We start from the raw sequence: 9149 nt of genomic DNA on the forward strand, positions 1-9149 counted from the left end.
GGTTAAGTATTTGTTTACATGATCATCTAATTTAGTTAAGACACATGCACTTAGTATGACCAATGATGAAAAACCGACCACACTTTCTAGAAAGAAACTATTGAGGAATGTAGTACAAAATAAAAATTTATTTCATATGTACGAAATCACTATGAAGATATCAGGGCTAGATCAAGCATAACAACAAACATAGCGGAGAAGAGATTTTATGATGACGTGCAAATTCCCGGAGCTAGGTATTACCTCACTGCCGCATGAGAATAATCCCCTTGATTGAGCACTGGAAGCACGATGCCTCTATGGTATCCACGCATACCATGTCAGTGTTTCAATAACACTTGCCATCCAGAACAAATTGCTACCGAAGAACTAGAAAAGGAGCAACCTTCTGTGCGTGGATGGAAGAGAGCGAGATAGCACAAGGGAGGGGCGCAACCTTGGATCAACTAGTATCTCACACTAGTGTTGTATCATGTGTAGTTTTGGGCTGCCCCTCCTCTCTATATATAAGAACCAAAGGGGTTTGCAACTTGGTCCCCCGAGGTTCTTGGTCCGCACGGTACATGGCCTCCAAGGCACCAAGGTAATTGCCTCCGAAGGCACCTACTTGCCTTCCGACTTGGTGGGTGTGGGGCACACCATGGCCCCACTCGTTCTTCTAGCTGCTGCCCTCTTGTGCAAGCCAAGAGGCACCCAACTAGGATGTCCTAGAACCTTCTGAGAACCTTTCAGGACCTTTTCGAGCACTTTTATCATCGGGACCTCCCGGAACACTTCTGGAAATAATCACTAATACTCCTATCATCTCGTATTGCTCTATAAAACCAATGACCATTAACCATGTGACTCTGTATGTTCGGTAATACGTGGACATGAGTTGGAATACCTTCCGGTCAATAACTAACAATGGAGCACAGGACACCATGATATATAACTCCCACATAGACACGAAGATATTTTATCGAGCGAACCTTAGTTTAGCGTACACGGTTACCTTTTCTTCATGATACATAACAAAACCCTGAGGTGAGACTTTTATAGGTATCCTCGTGAAGCAACTCTTGAGCAGTATACCGAGTTTTACTCATTACCTGGTTTTGTTTCCTTTTCTTCATTCCATATTCTGGTATGTCCGTGATCACTATCACATATTGTCTGGCCAGGCGATGATGGATACCATTATACTGAGTGGGCCTAGAGAGCATCATCGTCGAAGGAGCAAATCCCGGCTAGTCTTGTACTATAGAGTCCCTTTACATAATATCCAGTTACGCTTAGTGATAACCCCAAAGTGGCCATTCGGTATGAAGGTCTAAAGATATTCCATGGTCTAGGAACATAAGTATATGTTAACAAATTATGATGATACCAACAACAAAGTTGACGATGAATCTCGCAGTATACCATAAGTCGGGTCTGTCCAACACCACTGTTCTGTCAATAATGTGTCCTCATTATTGTCGGCAACATTGTTACATCAACAGTGCCCATGATCAGAAAAACAAGATCATCAACAATAGGTAAGCTAGTCCTAGAGGCGAGACTAGGGATCTACTTGGTGTTTTTTTCCACACATGCAAATGGGTAATCCTTCGAATCTCATTTATATGTATACTCCAGAACAATTGCAATTATAGCACAAAAATATAAACATTAATAATGAACATGAAAATAAACAATAACATTTATTATTGACTCTAGGGCATATTTCCAACAAAAACATTGTCCACGTGTGAGCGTTGCCATGTATAGAGAGATAGTGGTTTCATGGGTCCCACCCAGCTGATCCTTCACTTTCCACTTTCTAATGTCTGCTTGTCTTCTCAGTGGCTCCCGGCCATGAAAGTAGCCGATCCTGATTTGATCCACATCATGAGAGGATCATTTCGAAGGTCCCCTAGTTTTTTCTCTCTTTTTTTGATCTTCACACACACGACCCACCGGCTCACGTTGGGTGTACGGCCATGGGCTGGCCTTCTATGGTGACTTTTGCCTCCTCACACTCCTCGTCAATCTCCCTGGCCGGTCAACGATGACTAAGGTCGTGTTCATTAGTAACATCTTTATTCGTTTTAAGTAACATGCTAGTAACTTATTTTGTGTTTGGCGTAACATGCTAATTTATTTGGATGGAAAATATGAAGGTGCCATTGACGACTTCAGCTACGGTTAATAACCAAAAATTGTGAAGCTACCTACAAGGTATTTGAGAGAACCACCCCCCCCCCCCCACCTCCTCACATGCCAATTTGAGATAAAGAAAAGCCAGATTGGTCATGAGTTATTCTTACTTCACTGCAGTTCTTTCAAAGTTTTCTGTGCAATTCAAAATTATGAATAACAATTAAACTTGAAACTAAAACAACAAGTTATATGGGTAGATGGACACATGCACACTGCAATTTTGCAAACCAGTTCTGTTACATGTGGTGTATCGTATTCTGCATGTACAAATGAATATGAGAATATAATACAAGTGGTGATACCGCAAATTGTCACAATCCAGCTTAATCAGTCATATAGACCAGGGAATAGTTCCAAACACGCAACATCCATGGTTTGACTCAGTTCATACCAATTGAGCCGAGAAGTGAGTGGTATAAATGCATGATCAATTTAGATTTGCTCATGTACATTGGACGAAACCAAGTACGCAAGACCATGTGTGTGCACTGCATGATACCCTACTTATTAACTACGGTATCATTAGCAGCTCAATCACCTTTTAGTCTATTTGTTCTGTATCGATATATGCACATGATGTCTGGGTGGTGGCACTCCATGTCGGCGAGACGAGGGATGCCAGGGTGCGGAGGGCCATTGGGAGGTCCGATGCGGCGGGATCTGGGTCCTAGAGCCTAGATCCGGCGGCTGCGGTGGCGGATGTTGCTCATAGCAAACAGACAACATGGGCGCTTGAGTGGGTGGCCATTGGGTTGTGTCCCGACATGCTGCCCGGGAGCTGGGGCGGCAGCCCTAGGTTGGCGGCTATGGTGTTGCGGCAGGCCATGAGGCGGCTTGGCGTGCAGTGGTGGGGTGATCATTGGAGGGCTTGTCGGCGGTGCTGTGATGTGTCGATGAGGTGGTGTTGGGCGCTTGGGTGAAGACCATGTCTCAGTTGTGGCCATGACCAGTGATGGCGGCGGCTGTGGCCGCCATTGACCTTCCTGGAGGCATTGCTGCCGCACCCCTCTTGTGTGGATCCACGATAGCTGCAGCTCCGGGGGAAATCCTTGATCTTGTGTGATCAAACCATGGCGACGCCTTGGTGTCGTATTCCCTCTTGGGGGCTTCGTCTTTGGAGCTGGGCACTGGCGAGAGGGACCAATGGAAGGTGACGGTGTTGGCGTCGAGGCTTCTGTGGCAAAGATGATGAAGGGAGTGATGTGAGAGACGTGACAATAGTTGAGGTAGTCGACTCTTCTTCGGCGTGTTCGCAGGATTGCCTCGGCTAGTTTTTTGTTGCGACGGCGGGCCGCTGGTGGTATATGATGATGGGCAGCAGGTGGTTCGTTCGATGATCTTCTGCGGCGCCAGCCATGCCTAGTCCTACTTGGTGATTCTCTGTCATAGTCGGAGCTGCACTGATTGGTCGCAGGTGGCTGGGTTTAGCACGTACCTTCATGCATCTCCACACGACCTCTTCAATGTGGGTCGGGTCGATCATTGCCTAAGGCGAAGTCGGAGTTCTTTGCTCAGGGTTTAGGGATGGTGATGACGCCTCTAGTGGAGGAGTGATGACGATGACACGTGCGTGTTGTCTCGATGAGACCCTCTTTGGAGTGGTGTGTGTGTGATCTTATGTGTGCCATTGAGCGGTTGTGATGGTTTTCGCCCGGTTCTCCATAATTAACTGGGCAATTTGGTTTTCGCTCGGTTTTCTCCAATTAACCGAGCAAATCTTTTCTTATTAATGAATGCAGGATAACTGCCATTTCAAAAAAAAATGCACATCACTTTCAGTCCAAATCCACATCAGAGTTAAAAAGATGGTCATCTAAAACATATGAACTTGGAGGCGGGGAATCTTGCAGTACTTCCCATGTGAATTGTCATATTTCCACATCGATCAAGTTGAGAACTCATAAAGAAGCTTATAACTAACTAATTAAGTGATCATAGAACCTAGGTCGGAACATGAGCGTGTAGTTCTCCATTCATGGTGGATGGGCCAACTTTTACGCGTGCTTCAATGTCGAAGCCCACATTGCAGGTGGAGGAGTGGCCATTTCCACTTCAGAGCTTGCACATGCTGCACTTGGTTTGGGACTCTGAAAGAATACAGCCAAGCAAACAATCTCAGTCGTTGATCTCTTGCTCTACTTGAGGACGATAATGTATCATGATAAGATATTCATATATTTATGAACTTGTCTTTGTCTGATCTCTCTTGGATCTTAGGTGACATATTCCACAAAGATAAGACTGTCTCTGGTATCTGCTCTCTACTCTACCTGTACTAGTCATCTACCAAGTACCAACTAAGATCCAGAGTGCGTACATCTGGCGCCACCGGGCAAACACCCTTCCAACTAACTCCAAGCATCGATTCACTCACCAGGTTATAGCTTTTTAATCGTTTAATTAACTTAGCTCATCATGTCAATCAATGGTTATAGGGAGAATATCATATGGAAACTAATATTTAATGAAAACTTCGTGGAAATCAAATTACAAAGTTTGAAAAAATCTTAAAAAATACGGGATGTTAAGAGAGTGATGTTTTATTGTCATTCAAAATTTCAAGTTGAAACACATAACGAGGTGTGAGCTATGAAAAAGACAAATTTAGACGCACACATGGTAGAGGCATGATGAGGAAGGACAAATGAGATAACTTACTTGAATGTGCGAGGTAGGGTGAATCTTATGCAAGAAGCTACCTTTCAAGCTAGCACGACTATAGCTAGTCAAGCGTGTTGCATCACCCTCTGGTGAACGTGTGGCCTCATGCCTAGCAAGCTAAGAGCAATATTATGAGAGTCGTGTAGCGTTTGGATCATCGTAATAACTGTTATTATGATGATTTTGATTGAAATATTGTTCGGGCCGTAATAATTGTTATTACGATGATTCTGATTGAAAATGTTGCTCTATAAGCGAAAAAGCTTGGAAACAAGAACGAGCCTCTAATTAGCCTAGAAAAGGAAGAACGAGAGAAAACCAACCTAACCGCGGGCGGAAATGAAGAAACCCGGCCTAAGTCTTGCCTGATATGAGGAACGGAGGCAAACTGGAAATCCGAGGAAAATGACAAAGACGTGCCACTTTCTGCCTAAATCTGGACTAAATCTCGGGCGTTCTATGAACCTTACAAGTCTCGGAGACCGCGAGTAGCGAGTTTGTCTTCACATTACAAGTCGACATCGATCATCTAAACTACCATCGCATAGAAGAGAGCTGCGGTCATCACGATGAGCATCATCGCGATGAAACTGGTCTTCACCCGGTTCCTCCAACGCTCCCTCCTCTCTCCCGCTAGATAGCGGGCGTATCTAGATTCCGCCTCCGCCCTAGTGATGTACCCTTTGTAACTGTTACCGCTGAAATGGTGAACCTGTCTCCGACACTCCTCCCAGTCGTCGTAGACTCCGGGAACCTTACCCTTGTACACGACATACGACGGCATCTCTATGCACAAGCGAGACAACAGACAATACATAAGCAATATATAAGTATGCAACAAAAGCATCGGAAGAGAAAAGAAAGACATTAATAGCACGATTCATGGTCCTACTAATAAATAGCATCGATTACATCTAAGTTGAACGACTGTCCAAACCAAAGAGACATACAAGTTCATTAAAGTTTAATTACAACATGAGCTAATCGATGTTTCAGAACTACAAATAGCATCACTACTTTCGACTCGACTCATGGGACCGGAGCGTGGATGAAGCCGCCGTCTTTCGTGATGGTCATGAAGTCGCGGGCGTTGTCAGCCTGCATTTGAAGTGTTGTGTCTATCTCACTGTTGGACGGTTGCTCTCTGAGGTAGAACTGCCCCGAGGTACGAAGGACATCTTGATGGATGATTTCTGCAAACTCCGACTGGATGCGAAAGAATTATTGTCGGAGGTCCGCGTCCTGGATTGCCGCCAAGCTTGCGGCCCAATCTTTGACATTTTTTGGTAGCAGAAGGTGATTATGGTCCCGTACGATCGCCCACATGTGATGGAGGGCGTAGTAGGCATCCTTCTGACCGCCAGGCGGCTGCTTGACGCAGGGGAACGTCGTATTGTGGGTGAACACGTGTCTGCCGTACCTACGAACTGGCCTCTTATAGGTGCCTCCAGATGCGGCGTAGCCGGGGAGAGCATCATCAAGAACTTTCTTGATATTTGTGTAGTCTATCTTGGAGTCATGGTCCGGGTAGAAATACGTGGCCGTGGAATATTTCGGGCTTAAGAGGATGAGTGTGCAATGTTTGTCACTGCACAGAACACAGAATGTTAGAAAAAAAAGGACGATCAAAATCTAAGAAATCATATGTTACGGGGCGGTGAGGGGATGACTTACTCGGGAAAATAAGGCACGAGGAAGTTATCCTTATCTGGGTTTGCCAGAATGACGCCTTCGAGGTGTGAACTTGCGACTTGCCGGTCCCCAGCGCTGCCCAAGATCTTGGCACACATGTAGAAGGGGTCGACTATCACGATGTCCGGGGTCTTGTCTCGAATGATCCGCATCTCCATACTTAGCGAAAACAGCCGAACGAAGGTGTAGTGCAGCGGATGAAGATTAAACATAGCAAAGATGTCATCAAACTGCAGGACAATCGTACCCCCGATGGCGCCATCCACAAAGCCCTTGCCCTCTGGCACCTTGGCCATGAAAACCGGGTATGCCACATCTTTCTGGGAGAGACGCCGCTTCTCCAAAGAAAGAACGTTGTCATGCAAACTCTGTATAGCACCGGTTGCAGCATATTTGTCGGTAGCATTGCCCTACCCTCCACATGCACCCTCCTCGAGATATCCTGAGGTGAAGCTGGCCCGTCCTAAGCACGGATCGTACTCGGTGCCGGCTGGCTCGCACCGGCGCCCTTGGCAGTCTTTCGTTTCCGTCCCTTCTTCTTGATCTGCTGTAATGGGACCGAGTTCTGCTCACAGACCGCCTTCTTGAGCGTGTTGGGGCTGATAATATTTTACACCTCAGCTATCTGAGGCTCGGTGAAGGTGGGAGCTGGAGGCGTCTCCTGAGAACTGAACGCCAGACGACGCTTGTTGCAATTGGATTTCTCCGCCGTACCAGCTAGATCGCGGTCGTCTTGGTTGGGTTCTTGAGAAGGAGGCCGCCGAACTCATGACCGTACCCATGTTCAGAAAAGTACTTATCGACGTTGGTAAATGTACCATCGTCGTTGTCGTCGTCGTCCGGATCCTGTGCCATATGCATGTCCGGATCCTGTGCCATAGGGATGCCCGGCATGTCCGGTAGCATTGCGGCGTTCTTGCCATGGCGCGGCACCGGCACGACTAGCGGTATTGTCTGTGGGGTGGTGTCCCCCACCCCCAAACGAATCTGGCTCTTCGGCCAAAGCAGGGGCCAGCTTAGGCAGGCGCTGAGGGTCATCAGATCTTCTTCTTCGGCCTCGGCGGGTTGAATCGGAGGTAACAACTCGTCGCAGCCTGGCAGCACCCGAACTAGTTGAACCCTATACATTGTGGGTGGCATCGGTTTACCGTGGAACACGGGGTTTCCCGGTTGAACAATTTTTCCCTTGGCGACATCGACCAACTCGTCGTTCACGAAGTGCAGGAGAGTGCACGGAACGTCGGTGGCGCCCTGCGAAAACATGTAGGGCGTCAGGGATGCCCAGTCAAAGGCAAAAGGAGATGAAGTCCTCGGCCAAGAGACTTAATTAGTTACCGTGATGATGGCGTCGAGCTCGGCTAATGTCGAGGCACTGCCAACGGCGGGCGTGCAACTGACGGAGGGGCCGCTTGCTGGCGAGGTGCCGGCCGGCGTACACCCGGGTGCATTAAGCTCCAATGCTCGTGCCAGCGTCAGAGACACCAATACTGCCGCCGCCGATGACACCAATGGCGCCGCCGGAGACACCAATGGCGCCGCCTGCGCGTTGTGCGAGTTGCTGGCCCTGATGCTGGGCATCGGGGGCGGCCCCTGTTGGCCACCGGCAATCCACGTCGTCAGCCCATGAATCAAGGTAGGCTTAATGCCGGTGAGCATCGTTCCCAGTTGTTGTTGCACTTGCTCTTGGATAATCTCCGGAATCCGCGCCACTTGTGCCTTGAGTTCTTCAACCTCGCGCGACTGGCTTTCCGAGCTGGTGTTTTTCTCCTTTCGCCCACCAGCGGTATAGTATGACGACCATTTTGTGGACAAGCCTTTGCCGGCCACACAACCAGCTGACGACGGCTTACTGAGCTTATCCTTGTTTTTCATTATGTTCAATGCCCTATTTAGAGTGCTGTCCCAACCAGGGGTGCTCTGAGACGACCCCACGCTACTGCTTTTAGTCTCCTTTGCCAGAACAAGCTCAAGCGCCCTGGTCTTCGGATCCGTGGTAAGCTCCTTTGTTATTGGGTCCTCCTTGTACTAGGCCCTGACAAAGTTCCTGGTCTTCTTGTCACTGCTGTATTTCTCGAAGCGGGGCGGTAGGCCTTGCTCGGCACGCTCCGCGTCCTCCTTGTCCCATATAGGCTCCGCCACTCTGTAACCGCCGGGACCGAGTTTGTGTTCCCCTAAGTTCAACTCCCGCATTTCTTTCCCCCACTGACTTGATTCGGAGGTTGCACTGCTCTCACACTTGATCTTGAACTCCTGTAGTCATCTTCGCTGATAGAAGGATTTTTCGCCTTGATCTTCTCATAACTATCACCTTTCTCAATCATTCTCTTCACCGCGCTTCTCCAAGTAGACAGGGTCATGCTCATCCTCGTGAGGGCGGCACTGTTCACTTTATTCCCTGAGAGGCGTGTGTTTTCAAATTCAGCGGGGAACTTGTATCGTTCGTGCAGCTTCGTGAAGAGGAGGTTGCGCAAATTCCCTCGATCCTTATGCCTAAGGTTCTTGGTGTTGATCGAGACGGTGCTCTGGAGAATGCACCTGAGCTGAACCGAGTACCCCTTGACTATATGTTTGGGCTCCGTTGGATGCCCGTCGGAGTCCACTTGAGTAAATTC

Source organism: Triticum aestivum, chromosome 1B (assembly GCF_018294505.1).
Source record: "Triticum aestivum cultivar Chinese Spring chromosome 1B, IWGSC CS RefSeq v2.1, whole genome shotgun sequence".
Lineage (NCBI taxonomy): Eukaryota > Viridiplantae > Streptophyta > Magnoliopsida > Poales > Poaceae > Triticum > Triticum aestivum.